This window comes from Gymnogyps californianus, chromosome 1 (genome assembly GCF_018139145.2).
Source record: "Gymnogyps californianus isolate 813 chromosome 1, ASM1813914v2, whole genome shotgun sequence".
Taxonomy (NCBI): Eukaryota; Metazoa; Chordata; class Aves; order Accipitriformes; family Cathartidae; genus Gymnogyps; species Gymnogyps californianus.
Window position 1 is genome coordinate 57,741,821 of NC_059471.1, and position 16,804 is coordinate 57,758,624.

The 16,804-nt window shown below is 37.5% G+C and overlaps 1 protein-coding gene across 1 annotated transcript in view; it reads left to right on the plus strand.

The window, feature by feature from the left end:
- HS6ST3 (heparan sulfate 6-O-sulfotransferase 3) overlaps positions 1–16,804 on the plus strand; it is a 311,337-nt gene that overhangs the window by 76,739 nt on the left and 217,794 nt on the right. The window lies entirely within an intron of this gene.

Genomic DNA, 16,804 nt, shown 5'->3' on the forward strand with positions numbered 1-16,804 from the left:
AGCTTGTATCCCTAGAGATGATTTCTAAAATGATTCTGCTAATAGCACATAAGCACATGACAAGTCTTCAGTGAAATTCTGAAGGTCACTGAAGAAAAAGGATCATTAATAGCATAACTGCTAAAGCTCGGTTGCCTTTGGATTTATGTCCTTTACCTTCCAAAGAATTCTTCTTCCTTTTCCCCGAGTTTCTCTTCTAGCATCCCTGTTTGATATCATTTGGTGTGGGTTCTCTGAAGCCGCACACACAACACACCACCACCACCCCACCCCAAAATTGTTTGGGTTGGACGGGACCTCTTGAGATCATAGAATCATAGAATGGTTTGGGTTGGAAGGGACCTTTAAAGATCATTTATTCCAACCCCTTTCTTCAAGCAGGGTTGTCTAGAGCAGGTTGTCCAGGACCATGTCTAGTTAGGTTTTGAATATATACAATGTATATATACTCAAACATATATACACACAATATATATATACTCAAATATACACACACACTGTGTTTATTTCATTGTTTAGGTGATGAATAATAGATTGGTTAAAACTCCTTTGCCTTCAGTAAGAGCATTATGTAGGTGTCTCTTTTCTACTGAGCTTCTAATTTTTGTAGAATGTGCAGGAACTTAATTATTTTTGAGTCTCCAAACCCTTTATCAAATTCAGTTGAAATTGGCCAGCAAGTTTAGAAGTAAAATATGACAAGTGAACAGATGTGGGACTGCCTAAGCCTCATTTCCTTGGAGGCTTAGACAGTCCAGGTTAAAAATGTCTCTGTTTTTGGGTTCTCTTTGCATTACCAGACTAATGTAGCATGAAGCTGCTCAACTGTGCTGGGAAGTTAAGGGCTGGAGTCTGCTCTTTAATGTGTATTGTATGAGTGGTGTTATTCCTTTCCAGTGATGAAAGCAGTGTATGTAAAGTCTCTCCTGGAAATTGTTAAAATACACCTTTCTTAAGTGTTAATATTAATAGACAGTATATTTTCTAAATCTCATTGCTGATGTGGGAATTCTTTCCCACTGTCAGAGAAGTCTTTGTATTTAAATGAAATGTGTTGGGTTCCTTTGTCACTTGTGAACCTTATTTTTCTGTTTTAGCCTTGTGAGAGTTCACTGAAGTCAGTGAGACTGTTTCCTATCAGAATCAATTTCCTGAGAACACATCTGTTATATCTCAGAGGAGGACAGAAAAGGTAGAAGTAACTTCCTAGCAAGTACATCAACTTCAGCTCAACAGAACAGCAACTCCACAAGGGTTTGTGTCTTAAACAGTAAATGAAGTTGTTAGGTACAGCAGAAAGATTAACGTTGTGACTACTAATCATCTTGTCCTTGGCTTCTCTTAACTCTTAATTTAAAAAAAGCCTAAAACCTTCCTGTAATTAAGGCAGCTTCAAAGAAAACTTTGTAAATCCAGACACTTCATGAAGCATCTGGGTATGTTTAGGCAAAAAGTGACACTCTGTGTAGAATTTTACAACAAATAGCAGTTGCGGTAGACTGTGTCATGAAAGGAAAACTTTTCCAGAGGATGAAAAATACTTTTATATGTACAGCAAATAATAGCATAGTATGCAGGTAAAGTGTAATTCTGATGACTGACAGCTTAGAATCTGATACTTCTTTCTTCATGCATGGAAGACGTGGTTTAAGCTTTGGATCCTGAGCACTGCTTGGGTGGGAGAGGAATATTCTGTTTCCCTCACCTAAGCAGTGAAACAAGAGGAGCAGCTCTGCAGCAGATAATGTCACAGGCTAAAAATTCTTGTAAGGAAACCCTGCATTGCCTGCTGCAGTGAGCTGTTAGATTGCTTTCTGTGAGTGAACATCACATGACTTTCATAGCATTTATTAATTTTGAAATATTTCTCAAATAACATGGTTAGCTTTAAGAGATGACTGTTTATGCGGGAAAAAAATAACAGGTAGTAAATGCAGTTAGATATGCATCTGCCACAAGTGTACAGTACAAGGAAAACTGCATTTAAAAATGACTGATTTCAGAAGTAAAAGTGTATTTACTATTGGAATCAAAGCCAGACTATGAAATGCTATCTTGACATGGTTTGGAGAGTTAGATGTCTCTTATACTACTTGGTCAACTGCACCTTTTTATTTCTCCTCTCTCCCTTTTTTTGTCTTTCTCTTCTTCCCCTGCCTTATACCTTGCTGCCCATGCCAGGTGACTGCAAGTGAGATGAAATATTAAATTGGTAATTTGAAATGTATGTAATGACAGGAATGCAGCATGGATGGAATTAGGTCATAAATTTGTTTCTGCTTTAACAATCTCTTACACTAGTGATAGCCAATTAGAAATGCTATTCAACAATTAATGGGAAAAACAAAAGAGGAGAAATGTGGTAATTGCATTATGGTTTAGGTGTGTCTTCAGTTAATTTTAAAAAGGTATTTCAGGTATCAGTCTAGGTATTGCACAGTGGAATAGATAAGTCTGCGTTAAGCTTTCACACCCAGAAGGCTCCTAGTAGCGAAGGCTTCTTGAAATCTACCTTAACATCTCTACTTAATTCTTCATTGTGTGGGTAGTTTGGATATATCCATCCTACAGGAAACACTGCTCTTACTGAATGAAAAATGAGAACTAAATAGAACAAATTCACACTTGGATTACCTGAGTTTTACCCACAAGGACATTTCATCCTGGATTTCTGACATGATGAGGTAGAGGTCAAAGGCTCGCTCTCTGTCTGTCAGCTGACTCATCAAATGCATCTTCCTTTCCCTAAAATAATTTCTGAAGCTATTGGCCAATTGTCAGATTGGAAAGAAAAATAGGGTTCCCAAAGGTGCTAGATGTCCTGTTCTGTGACTGTTGAAAGTAGGAAATAAAACGGCACTTCTTTGTTATTGAGGGGGGGACTGAGCCTATATCCTGTTCCATATAGTGGCAGCCAGCTGGCTGGTCATCATACACCTGCTAGATCCCTTATAGGATGTGTGGTGTCAGAGTATACTGTCCAGCGGGGATGTCATAGGCTGTGTGAGAGGAAAGCTGACCTAAGGGGCTGGGCTGCGGACATTCATGAGATAAAGAAGACACATTTGCTGGAGACCAAGTTCTCTCGTTTCACTGCTTGTGCTATGGCATAGTTACACAAGTTGTACTTTCCAGAACTGATTTTAGATATTGACAACCCTTTCCATTCTGCCTTAATTCACATTAAACTGAGAGGATTTACAGCCTTGAAGTCATCTTGGTGTATGACAATCTCACACCTAATTTAAATTATTTTACTTTTGTGCTTACATTCTAAATGGATGGCTTATAATGTGAAATGGGTAGAAAACATTGTGTTTTCTGATACAACACACTTTTTCCTGTGATACACAACAGTGTAGTTATTTCAGGTAAGATTTTTTTAAGAGGACTGATGGTCTGCTTAAAGCACAGGACACTGAATAGGTATCTTTTAATTATTTTTATATATAAATATAAGGTTTCGTTATTAACTGTTCTGTGACCTAAACAATAAAGTCTACTGGGGGTGGGGCAAACCCTTTCTGTGGAGGATTATTCATAGGACAAACACTGTCCTAAAAGTAATTGATTAACTCTTCATAATTGTACATCCTTTAATATGTTGCATTTTGACTGTTCAGCACCAAAGATGTATTCTGTTACTAACACTATGTCCCCAAATGCCTTTTTTTTTTTTCCTTTTTGAACTAAAGCAATATCCCACATCATGTTTTTGTAGGTAACAAAACCTACAAAAGCAATATCCCATGTCATGTTTTGTAGGTTTGGTTTTGGATTTTTTTTTTCCTGTTAGCTTGTGAAGGTTTTTCAGAGGTTCTGGAGGCTGCTTCTTCCTGTTTGCATTTCTGAGACAATATTGTTCTGTTCCAGCTTTTGCTAATAAAATAGATTCACAGTTACTTACACACATAGTAGGACAAAGAATTGTATTTAATCGCATCAGAAAGCATTGATATGGTTATCAATAGATGCAAAATTAAGAAGGGAAAATAAACCTTGGGGTATTGAATAAGAATATCAACTCATCCTTTAAATTCCCTAGGGGACAGTGGTAGCAATGGATTTCACAACAGTTGTCAACAGTTATTAAAATCATAGAAGTTGTATCAGCTTACTCCAGTAGTGAATGTAGTTCTGCTTTATCTTTGTGAAGGATTGTTGTGCATTATGCTGAAAAAGAATTAGATTTGAGATCCTAGGTTTGGGATGTTTTGTTTTGGTTTTTTTTTTATAATGATGTAGAATTATCTGCTACCCCATTTTAAACTGCATGATAGGATCTGTGAAGATATTCTATTTATTCTTACGAACATGTTATTACTGTTACTCTTTGTTTTTTGTCAAGCAATTAGATTATCTATGGGGTTTGAAGTATTTTTGTAATATTTTTTTCTTTCCCTGTAGGGCATGTACATAATGTTAAGATATATTCAGTGGGTATCTTTAACTCATTTAACAAAGTTTGACTTAAACCTTAATAAAAATTTGTCTTCAGGTTAAGTATCATATGTCATATATAATATGCTTTAATTTGCACTTAGCAATTACAGCTCTGCCTGAAAAGGGGAGGTTGATTTGATTAATCATACTTAAAGACTGTTATAGTGAATAGAAAGGAAAATGCTTTGACTTCATTTCTGACATAATTGCTTCATTTGGATTGGCATCACCTTCCACCAGTTGTTGAGAAAAGGGGGACTGATTTCATGTAAAAGAATCTTGAAAATGATTAATCAGTGCTGAAGTTGATAACATTTAAAAACAGCTTTATATGAAGATCAGTGAAAAGAGGAGAAAAAACTCACTTTACAATACCGGTACTGTAGTGCATACTTTTTAAAATCTTAACCCCTCAATTACTACTGTAATCTTGCAATAAGCTTATTGCTATTATTGCCCCTGCACATAATTTAAATAAAAGAAATGATGTTGGGAGGAAGGGGGATGGGGAAAGTAATTTTTTGCTTTAATCATTTTAACATTTTAGAACAGCTGTTCTTGTTGGTCTGTAACAATTTATTTCTTTGTAATTGTTTCTGAATAAAATTAAATTTGTCCAACTATGGCATCTGTGGGGCAGAGTCCCAGTTTGAAGTCTGTTTTCTGTTTAGAGCTGTCTTGCAACATCTGTCTCCTCAACTTCTTTCTTCTTTTCTTCCCTTGGTGCTTGAATAAGTTCCGTGATGCTCACAGTTGTATACTTAACCTCTTGCTCGGAAAGTGAGAGTGCCCTTTTCTGGTACTAACAAAGTAACAGAGCTAATTGTGTTGAAATATTGTCTTCTAATTTCATTTTGGCTTTAAAAGAAAGTGGCATTGCATTTCAGAATTAATAAAATAATTGCAATCCAAATGTCTGTAAGCTTCTTAGGAGTTTTAATTTTGGAGGCTTTTCTGGATCCGTGCTTATAAAAAAGAAGGAACCTTATTATGCTTACACGTCAGCTTGTTTTGCTGTTTAAACCCAAATTCTTCCTCATTGTTGTATGTATTTCCATGACTGAGGAGCACTGGTCTTCCAGGTGTGCACTGCAGGCAGGCAGCTTCAGAACGAACCCTTTGATCATGACCTATCAGTAAAAACCAATTTGGCAGAGTTCTGGCTTCCTAGGCACCCAAAATCCACTCTGCAAGTTCTTTTGAGTAATCTGTCTCACTGCTTAGGCTTCCTTCTTAGTAAAAAACCCTCAACTGTGTTAATTCTGTTTTAATGCGCTTCTGGTCCCTTATAACGTTCTCTACATCTAACAACTGCCTTCACTTTTTAAAATGAGAGGTGGTAACTGTTTAGTTTGAGCCTTAATATGAATTTTCTCAACTGTATTGTATTTTTGTAGGTCTCCTGTATGTTGTGAACAACATCTGTTATCTTTTCTCTGTTTTCCAACTCTTCTTATTCCAACAATAATTTTCATGTGTAGGCAATATCAGTGCCAGAGTCATTCTCTTGTAATAACTTTCGGAACAGCTGCACAGTCAGCTGGTAGTTGCTGAGTGGGATATGAAAACAGCCCAGGAGCTGCTTTCAAGGCCGCTGTCTCTGTGGCGTGATGGTCTGGGTCTTCAGCTGAATTTCTGTTGCTTTGTGGGAGAAATTCCTGTTGCTGTTCTACTTCAGATTCTGCTGCTTTGTAGGGAAGGGATTGAATCCTCGGTGGGTGTTTTTTCTTTCTTGTTCCTCTCCTGAGATTACCCTTTGTTTCCAAATCTTCAAATTCTGCTGCCCAGCAAAGGAAACTTCACAGCCCTGCTCACAGTGTGTGGCCCCTGCTCTACCACCCATGGCCTCTGTTAGGCTAAGAGCTGTCACCTTTGGCTGACAAATAAGAAAGTATGTGAACCCGTTAGGCATGCTCTTTTTTGGCTTGGGCATGGGTCCTGTCATGCCGAACTACATATGCCGTGTGCTGGCCTCTGTGGGATAATGGTGGCAGGTGTTCACCAAAAACTGGAGCAGATCTAACGATGGTGGTCTCCCTCATCTATGTGTGCATTCACAAAGTAAGCGTTCGTGTCACCTGCACCAAAGCAAGACAGGTTTGCTTACTCACATCTTGTATGTTCTTGTACTGCTGCAAAGCATAGGTTGGACAGTAACTGCAGTGCAGTACATATTGTGAATACTCTAAGCACTTTGTTGCTGTGTTCTCTATCCTTCGGTGTCTTTGAGATGCAGACTAATTAACTGTAATGCCAGAAGTGTTTCAATATGGCTACCTTGAAACCCTAAGCTAGAAGTCAAGGCGCTGCTCCTAATTTTACACTCCTGCTCCAGCATTTATAGCCTTGACAAAGATGTAGTGAACTTGAGAGTGGGGACAAGATTAAAAAAGAATCTCTGGCAATAGAAACTCTTTCTCATGAAGGGCGAAAGAGAAATAGGCCACAGGACACTTGTTTCAATTTTACCAATTTGACATCATGAGTACCTGTAGTCCAATAGATCTTTCTCAATGTGCTTGACCTTGCAGAGGCATGAGGAAGTCTAATTGCTTCTAAGGAGGAAGTTTTGTCATCCAGTGGATGTATTGTCAACTACTTCAATGAAAAAAATGACTGATTTATGTCCTGTCTCTGCAAAAGATTTAAACTATTCATTATTGGGTAGTTTAGGCATGCTGTATGTCTTTCAAGTCTTGTCAACCAGTATTTTTGGCTATGACCTGAAGTGGTGGAGTGTAACCGTATTTCAGTTCCTGGTAAAAACTAGGAGCTTCATAATGCATGATAGCTATCAGCAAAGACAGCGATATATGGTGTACATTGTTAATGAATGTGATTTCTGAATATCTGTAACAGTTTATGTTATTTTCCCAACAAATCTGTGCATGAGCATCTCTTAGGATGGTGGGAAGAGATGTGTCTCCTGAGTGTTGGGACAAAGCCCTTGAAGTCCAGTTTGATGAAGTAGTTGGTAATAATGGGTTGTTTGTTAAAAAAAACAAACCAAAACACCCAAAACCCAAACAGCCTCCCCCCCCCCCCCCCCCCCCCCCCCCCCCCCCCCGCAAAAAAACCCCAAACCCAAAAAAACCCAAATCGAAAAACCATAAACAGGAACTAAAAGATGATTAGCCTAATTCTGCTCCCAGTGAAATTGGTCCTAAAGTGGTCATCACCTATGGCATGCTGCCATTATTTAAAGAAAAAAATACCGGTAGTTGGAAAAACTTCTAGAAAAAAAAGATTTGAAAAAGAGGTGTGCGGAGCAGAACATAGGTAGAGCTTAGAGTGGGACCGGCGAAGAAGAGGAGGAATCTTAACGTACTGAATTTGGCTTCCAACCATACAAGGTCACGCTTGATCCCACTCCTGTGATTGTGTAATTGTTTGTGAAGCAATATGAACCATGAACGACAATAAACAAGTAAACAAAGAATCTTGCACAGTTTTTTAGCCTTTATGACCACTTCTTGTAGGTCTTCTGAAGAGTGCGTAGTCTGTTGTCAGAACTGTTGCCTGGAGTGTACTGTGGCGGCAGACTAGAGATGTTGATTAGGAGATTCTAATTTGTTACGGTTTATTATAGACATAGTATGAACCAGTGAGAATAGGTGTTACGCTTGCTTCTGGCCTTTCAGTGTGTTTGTAAAAAAACACCACTATAAAGAAGAGCTGTTAATTGTGAATTTGCAACAGCATATAGCACAGAGAAAAGTGTTTTATCAGACTACGAAGAATTATAACTTTTAGATTCATGCCTGAGGAGTTTGTGGCTATGATGGGGCAATCCCAAGAAAGTGGAACCACCCCCACCAGAACCCTCAGGTGTTAAGAGGTTGTTAATTTTCTTTCATAAAAATTTACATCTATTTATTTGCATTATTCTCGCTACTGCTTAGTAAATACTGAAGAATTAAGTAGAAACTTTGAAAGGTGCTTGCAGTATCCTTTATTCTATTGATACGCTTCTCTATTTTCCAGATACAATCTAAAGGAATGTATAATATAATTATGGCTTAATCACTGAATTGAAAATGAGGTGAAGTTTTGATATACCAGTCGAATTCAATTGTAGGTAGCTTTCAGACTTGGTTAGAATGACTGGGTTGGATAATTAGGTTCCCAAGTAGCATAAATAGAAGCGTAAGTAATGTTAAATGTGAAGGCCATGTCAGTCGGCAATAAAATGCCATGTCCAACTTCCTTGAAAAGATTATCTTGCAGTGCCTTTGAGATTTAAATGTTATTTGCAATGTCATGTTAGTCAGTTTGTGCTGGGAGGTTTGCAGCTTCGGGAACAATTACACTATTCTCTGTTCTTCACATTATAACTGTGTGGACAAGGCACATCAGTAGTCGCTCTTAGACATCATCAATAGCATAAACTGCTGTTCAGACTCAGTACTGAATTCTTCAGCCTTTCTATTTTGCCTGGCTTTTTAGTTCCTATTTGGTTAGTTTACACTGAAATTGTGTATGAAAAGAATATAAAGATTTTGGGAGGCAATTGTAAATGCAAGAGACTGTAGTTGGTTATTGAATAAGATAAATAGTAGTTGCACTGAAAATTGGTCTGTTGTCAAGCATTTTTTTAATTTAAAAACTTTGCAACCTTACTATATTCCTGAATAATCATCTCATGGGAACGTGGTTTATTAGTAATTTCATACTAAGATACTTCAGTTTTCTAATTTGGTGAAATGAAGAACAAACACAAATATTTTGAAACATTTGGAACATGGGAAACACTGGGATTTTTTTCCTAACATTGGTATTTTTTTATAATTTTGAACTTATCTCTAAACTATTTAAAGAGAAATGCATCAACTTTATTGACACTTGTTGTATAAAAAATGTTAACTAATTAGTTCCTAACTAGCTGCTAGGTGACTGTTTAAAAGGATGGCCCTATTTAGCTTGCTATAGGAATTATGTGCTTGCTTGCATAGTAAAAATGAAAAAAATACCAGTGTTAGGAGTAAAAAGTGTTGTACCTGCAAATATTCTTGCAAGCAAACACTACCTGTTTATCATTGCCATGATTGCTGATGGGTAACAGATATCAATTCTCCAAGAAAAGAGTTTCCTCCTCCACTTAATTAAAACTTTAAGTTATTTTCACTTGTAAGCTGTAGGACATGCACGTGTGTCTGAAAATGTTTGAATTTTTTTTCACTTAAAATTATTGAAATTTGGATTATTTCTGTGAATAACTCAAACATCTAAATTTAACCTACAGCCCTGTATGATGACCCCATGTTTGGTAGTTCCTGGTTTCAATAATACACAGAAGGTAACCTACTGTACTGAAGTCTTTCAGCTACCTAGATCCTGCTGTCCTCATTGACATAAAGGTCACAGGTATGTCACAAATTACAACACTATGTGAACAAAATAGTTTTCAGTAAAATAGACTTTCTAGATATTTAAGGAATCCTGTGGAAATTCCCTCCTTATTCACTTCTCCCCTACAAGAATCAGCGGGTAAAATACAGGTGCAAATCTCAAGGGACACAGCTTTGTAAATTGGGTAATAGAATACATTAGAATGTGAAAACTGTTAATTTTTATCTGCAGAAACCTGGACACTGAGCATCTTAACTACTGTAGGGGAAAAAATAAAGAGCTAGTTTACCATTATACTTTGAATATAAGTTACCTAGTTATCTCATTTACTTATTTGCATTTATTTGTTGGCCCGTCTTTACGGTCAGATGTTTCAAAAAATAGTTTACACATAGCTAAACAGGAACTATGTGAAATAATCTGCTTTTGGGTTGAACAAACTTAATATGTTAATCTTTGCTTAATTTAATTTGTTCTAATGGTAGCAGTGAATTTTTAAATGGTTCATTTGGTGCTTAATTATTGTTTAAGGGATTTACTATACTTTGAGAACGCTCATATTGGCGTTAAGTGCAAAACCCGTTCATCTGGGTACATTTCTTGTCTTTCCACTATATATGATATGAGCAACAGTAGGAGGGAAAACTTGGTGATTTGATTGCTTAGAGACAGTAGAGGTTTCTTCTAAAAAGTCTTTTAATGACATGATACGTTTTATTTCCTGTGATGTAGTGTGAGAGGCATAGTCACTGTTAGTGAATGCCTCAAACTGGTGGTCTTTTATTGAAGTCTTGGGAAGCTGTAGCAGATGCCGAACCAAAGTAAGAGAGGGGGCTCAGAGGAGGTCATGTGTTCACATGAAACTCACAGAGTTTTTTGATAATTTGCATTTATCCTGTTTAATAAGGGGAATATTTGCATTTTTCTTTATGGAAAAGATTTCCAGTTCTAAATGAGTTCAATGGTTTTTAGGCAGCCTTGTTGATGGAGTCCTTATCTGTTTATAGAGCAGATACAGCGCAGAACCTGGTACGTTGCCCATGTTATGATGTTAGAAGTACATGTAAAGTAACGTGTTAACATGGTAAAGTACTGTGGAGAGTGATACACATGTAAAATTACACAGTTGCTCTGAAATCACGTTTGCCATGCTTCGAGAGCCTCGCCTTCAGTGTTCCCATTAATCCATTTTCCCAGGGACTTGTTCTGAACTTAGACTACTTGGGGGTTCCAATAGTTGTGGGGGAGAAGGGGAGCAAATGGCTTATCCTTAGGTAAGTGCTTTTTGGCCTATATGGAAACCATACATATATTAAACTTTCACAATTTTATTTACTTTTAAAACATCTAGTATGTATGAGCATAAGATAGTGTAAGTTGTTATGAGTTGCATTAAGACTTACGGAGGTGGGGAACATAATTAATTGGTTTAAACATTTGTACAACTGCACCTCCTGCAAAAATGATTCTGATAATACCTTTATCTCATCCTAAGCTAACATGTCTGTTCTCCCTTCCCTCGTCTTCTGTCCTTACTCAGGGTCATCTAGTGTATTGGAGTGATGCACGTGGTACAATTGAAATACCATCTCCACAGTGAACCTCAGAACAATTTATGCTTGTTTGTATCTAGGAAAACAGTCAGTTCATTTGGTGGCTCTCAGTTGGAGACGCTGCGCCTCCAGGTGTAAATAGTAAGGTCATGGTGGGGAGTTGCTTCTTGTTGAGTGAAGATGAGATTTGAATGCAAGCAGTAGGAGATAGATTCATATTTTCTACTGAAATTACCTTCAGGTTACACTGTGACAGGACTACAAATTGAAAAGCGACAGACCTGTCCAGCGATGCACTCCTGCAATGAGAGGGTAACATACCTCATTAGTAAGACTTGTTCCTGAGTGGTAGTGGAATGAATTCAGGTCTCATTTGCTTTCATGGTGTGGTTTAAGTGGTATCTCTATAATATGCTTCAGTCTTGTGATCTGACTGAGAGCATTAGCAGTCACAATTATCACACTAGGAGCAGCTACATTACAGTTCGGCACACCCAGCTGAGAGTAATCACTGAAAGTTTTTATCAATAGCTTTGTACCTCCCAGGTAAATAAGTCCTCACCACTGTTTCCAGTGTTGCCTTTCTGTTGGTGCCTCCTTTTTCTCATCTTCTTCTTCTGAAAACATTGTTAAAATCTCTTTTGTCTGGAAAAGAAATCAAAGCAAAACCTGCCACTTCGATACTTTTTTTTTTTTTAACCTGGTATGCTGCCAATTCCTATCTATAAGATTAATATATCTGTATTTATTTTCTCAAGATGGCCCTTGCAATTAAGTCATATATCCTAACAGTTTTCAATAAGAAATAGTTATCTTTTCCAACTTAGATTTACAGATCTAGTAGGGCCAGTAGGCAGTATTTACTCTTCATTCTTCTTACATGCTGTGTTATGATACTTGATCCTTACTTCAGGATCTAATGAGTTTTCTGATGTAAACCAGACTCTCTGGTGCATCTCTTGTTTATGTAACCACCATTTAAAAAAAATTTGCCCATTTTTTTTTCCCCCTCCAATAACTTAATTTGAGTTTGGGATGAATAATATTTCAAACTGTATACAAGTTTCTTCATTTAATTCTAGTTGATGTTGTTGGTGTATAGTCTTCTAAAAATCAGTAGGCAAAGCTAGTGATCACAATACCTGCGTAAGGGACGTTTCGATTTCTTTATCCCTCCCTGTCCACCTCTCCAGAACCTTCTTGCTTCTCCATTCAAAGCTGAGTCAACAGTAATAGTTGCTTCAGTGTTCAAACTAATATTTTGTCCCCAAAATACTTCTTCAGTAAGGTTCTTGGGACAGTGAGCTGAAAATGTTTTAGATAGTTTTGTTGATTGAAGAGTTCTGAGTGCTTATCAACTCCCAATTTTGATCTGTTTAGATACTTTTTCTGCCTGTTCTGTCTGAAGGGAGGAGAAAATCCAAAGAAAAATCAGAGATGTCAGGTAATCTTTGGACATTACCTCCCCCCCAGCCCCCTTTTTTTTTTGTGACTACCATTCTGGGACCTTCTTGTGCTGTACAATGTGTGGCTGTCTTTCCCATAATACTCCCATGGAATGACCCGATCCGACTTAGACTGCAGTCTAAGGAAGTCCTCTTAAGTCTCCCTTCCTTTCTTACGTATTGCAGCTCTGGTTTTGTGGACATCTGTCTAAAAGACTGGCTGTTGACACTATGTCCTGAAATATATGTCAGTTCTCTACTAAAAAGCTAAATTCTGTACGTAAAAACTTACTTTTCCGTAGACCTTGCAGCTCCCATATGTGAAACAATCACTCTGCTGTTGAAGAGGGATGCAGTGCAGTTTTATATACTCACTTTTCTAAGCTCAAAATTTAAAAAGGTTGCAAGGTTGCTTCTCTGTTGGCATATCTGTTGAAATATTTCAAGACCCATATCAGATGATTTCAAGTTGGCTGCTCAGCCCTGAAGAGAATTTTTGAAGCACCCAGAATCAATTGAAAGTGCTGAGAAAGTTGACTTTTCTCTTTGAACACTAAATTTTGCTTTTCCTATTCTGGTAACCAAAAAATATGACTAATTTTGGTCTTTAAACAAACCAACTCTGCTCCTATGAAATAGCTTTATTGTTTACAAGCAGTGTCACACATTGAATCTATTTGAAATCTTATTTGAATCTATGACCCATCTACACCTTTAATGGGATGTATGAATTTTTCTTTTAACTTTGGTAACACCTGTTTTCTCTCACTTGAATTTACCAATTTACTTTAGCAATTCCATTATCAGGATATGTAGTTCTGATGTTTGTTAGGACGACTGCTTGCATAGGGTGTGAGTACAGTTGCTTTGCTTTGCCTCTTGGAGATGCCGTAAAGGTACACCATTAATTTTATTCACCCCAATTCAGTGATACTAGGTTATAAACATGCAAATAAGGGTTGGCTGCCTTTGTCTGTTCCTCTGGTTCAGTAGTAGAAGGTAACAGATTGCCTTTCCCCTCCAACAGCTACTATATGATTCCCTATGTTCTTTTTAGCAAGTAGGACTTCTAAACATTGATAGCGGGGGTGCAGACGCAACACAAAATGCTAACACCAAAGTTCAAAGGCTAACCCCAAATCGTGACAATGATTTCTGATTCCTGGCATGAATAAGCTATTTTCTTTCTCTTTCCTTCTAGCGTTGTTTCTGTACATTGATTACTGGTATGATGCTCAAGAATTTTGCACTGTGTAAGAATTTATTTTTATCCTTGTGATTTCATTATTAATATCTAAATCTCACACGATGCTTGCTTCATTTTTCTCTTGATACAACTTGTGGTATGTTTCTTTTTCTATATGAAGGTCCACGTTCAATTATGATGGGGAAATAATAATCTGTAATAATAAACTTTTACACCCTAAAATACTCTTAAATCTTCAACTATTTTTTTCTCAAACCGTCAGAAAAGCAAAGTCATAAAATACAAGTGGTTTTACTTTCATAACAATGGATAAACATATCAATAATTTAAGTGCATAATGAAATGTTTAATGTTGCATTCATGAAATATTTGTGTAAAGTGTACTTTTTCAATTTAGGATTTTCTTTTTGACTAAACGCAGCATCTATTTCTATAGCTATTTTAAGCACTGGGATTACTTTTTTTTTTTAAAGGGTCATAGTACAGTGTGTATGGATTGGAGACTGATAATCCATTTTGATGACTAAAGTGCTGCTCTGGCAAAATTTTGGAAACTAAGTTTAAAAGAATTCTGTCTAGAGACAACATAAATATTTAAATTTTGGGGCAGAGTTTTCCCATGAGTGCCTACTCTGGTGTGTCCCAGCATTTGCTGAGCTGACTGCTGAGAAGTTTGTCCATGTGCTGGTAGATCCCAGAGTGCTGCTAGCCAGGACCAGGCATCTTTTCCCTCAGGCCATGGGACACATGCAGTGCTGCAGACCACTTGCTCGGACAGAGGAGAACTGCCTGGTTGGGCAAAATGTCAGCTGTTGTCAGCTTGGTAAGCTGTGACCCACTTAAGCTTGTTTCAGTGGGTAACTGTACATGGGTACTTGTATGATTGTGTTATTTCTGTCTTATGGAGAGGTAATCCCAGATGTGGGAGGGGAAATCGGAACAGGAACTTTTGGTTAATTTGTTCTTTTTATTTGTTGCTCTTCTCATCTTTTTCAATACCACCATTCTCCCCTTGCAAATACCTTTGTTAGTTTTGCCTGTAAACCAGTCAGGGAAGCTAAGCTGCTGGCTGTTGCTTCAGCTGACCTTCTCCACGTCTCAGAATACCGTCCCAGACACTGGGTTCTGGGAAGCTTTAAGTAAAAGTTGCCAGTCTCCACTATGTTCTTGAAGTGGGACAGAGAAGCACGATATGAAAGCAAAATTCATAGTGTTGTGGGAAGTGGGTGCAGCCAGGAACTGTCCTTTTAGTGTGATAAAGCTCAGCATCACAAGCTGGCTTCCCTTTTAAGAAACTGTAGTGCTCGACTACAGGAGTGAAACGTCCATATAATGCAAGAACTTTGAGAAGTAGATACACAGTGATACTAAAGAGAAAACCATTGCTCTCACTAGTGAAAACAAAAAATCTGAACAACCCTCCTCCTTTACCTCCAGTCTGAGTTGACTTTTAGTTTGTAGTTTCTCTGTCCTGTTCGGTTAGATACTGAGCAGAACAGTTATTGTAGTCTGTCTGTATGGGAATACATGGATCTACAGAATCAGAGATGGTCAGCAGAACCTTTAAATGAGCATTCTGGATCTTCATCTCCAAAACTGTCTCAAGCTTTAAATACTGCTGCACTCTATTATGTCCTTGTTCTAGACTTTTCCATCTCACATAACTAATGCAACAGGTTGCACCCACAGATCATAGTGTTTCGAAGACAAAATGTTGGTTAGTTTAGTTTCTGTCGTATTAGGTTAGGAAAGAGCATCTCCTCCAATTTTCTCCTGATGAAATGCTGATATTACAGACCCTTGTTACTTCAGCTGTGGTAAATCTCTGCAGCTGAGCAATTTTTCCCCTTTGTGAAAATTAGAATAAATGATGGATACAGAAAGCAGCAGGACCTTAAAATGTCCCACAGTGACTGTCTCTTCTCCCTTCAAATTTGATGGCGGTGGAGTATGTAAATACTAAGATTTTTGAGCTTTTGAGAATGAAACCAAGATACAAGTCAATAGGTTGCCTTTTTTCCTAGTCCTCTGTATAGCTGAGCAGAAAGTATAATTACTAAAATACCCAAATTCTTGGAGTATTGTTAACAGCTGCCTTATTGCTGCTGTAAGTCATGTTTATCTCTGCTGTTGTACAGCTAAACTCAGTCCCATTATTATGGGGCATGGAGTTGGTCTCCAGAACATTGCCTAAGACTCAAATATATTCCAGTCTTTAGAGCTGAAGTTTTTTCTGGGAATGACAAAGAAAAAACTACTGACAGTTTTATTTTCTAGTCTGTGCCCCTTCTAGTCATACCTGCCTATTTGTTAGCTCCCTACTGCGGCCTCTGTCCTCTCTACAGCAGCAGTGCAAAAACAATTGAAGAATGGAGAATGGGGAGGTTTTGACATTTTGCAAAGTGATTTCATGTTACTTCATTACACTCGAATGAGAATGAAATGGGAGGAGGACAAGAGGATGACCAAGTCCCTTCTGAAGTGGAAAATGTAGAACTAGCTTTTCAGAGTCTGAAAGTTGTGCTTGAAAACAACTTCTAAAGTTTTCTTAATGTTTTTTATTATTTAGGGCTAAAAATTATACATGTAATCTTACTGAGTGGAAATCCAGTCTGTTATTAAAAGAAATAATCTGTATTTATTTTTAAATTTAAACTAGTATATACTGTGTACAAAGCAGATTGAGTTCCAGAATATGCAAACACCATACCAAGTATGTTCATATTGCTGTAAATGTGTCATGACAGCGGACTAGTCAGCAAGGGTAGTTTTGATTTCCAAACAATAACAGCACTGTCTTGTATTTA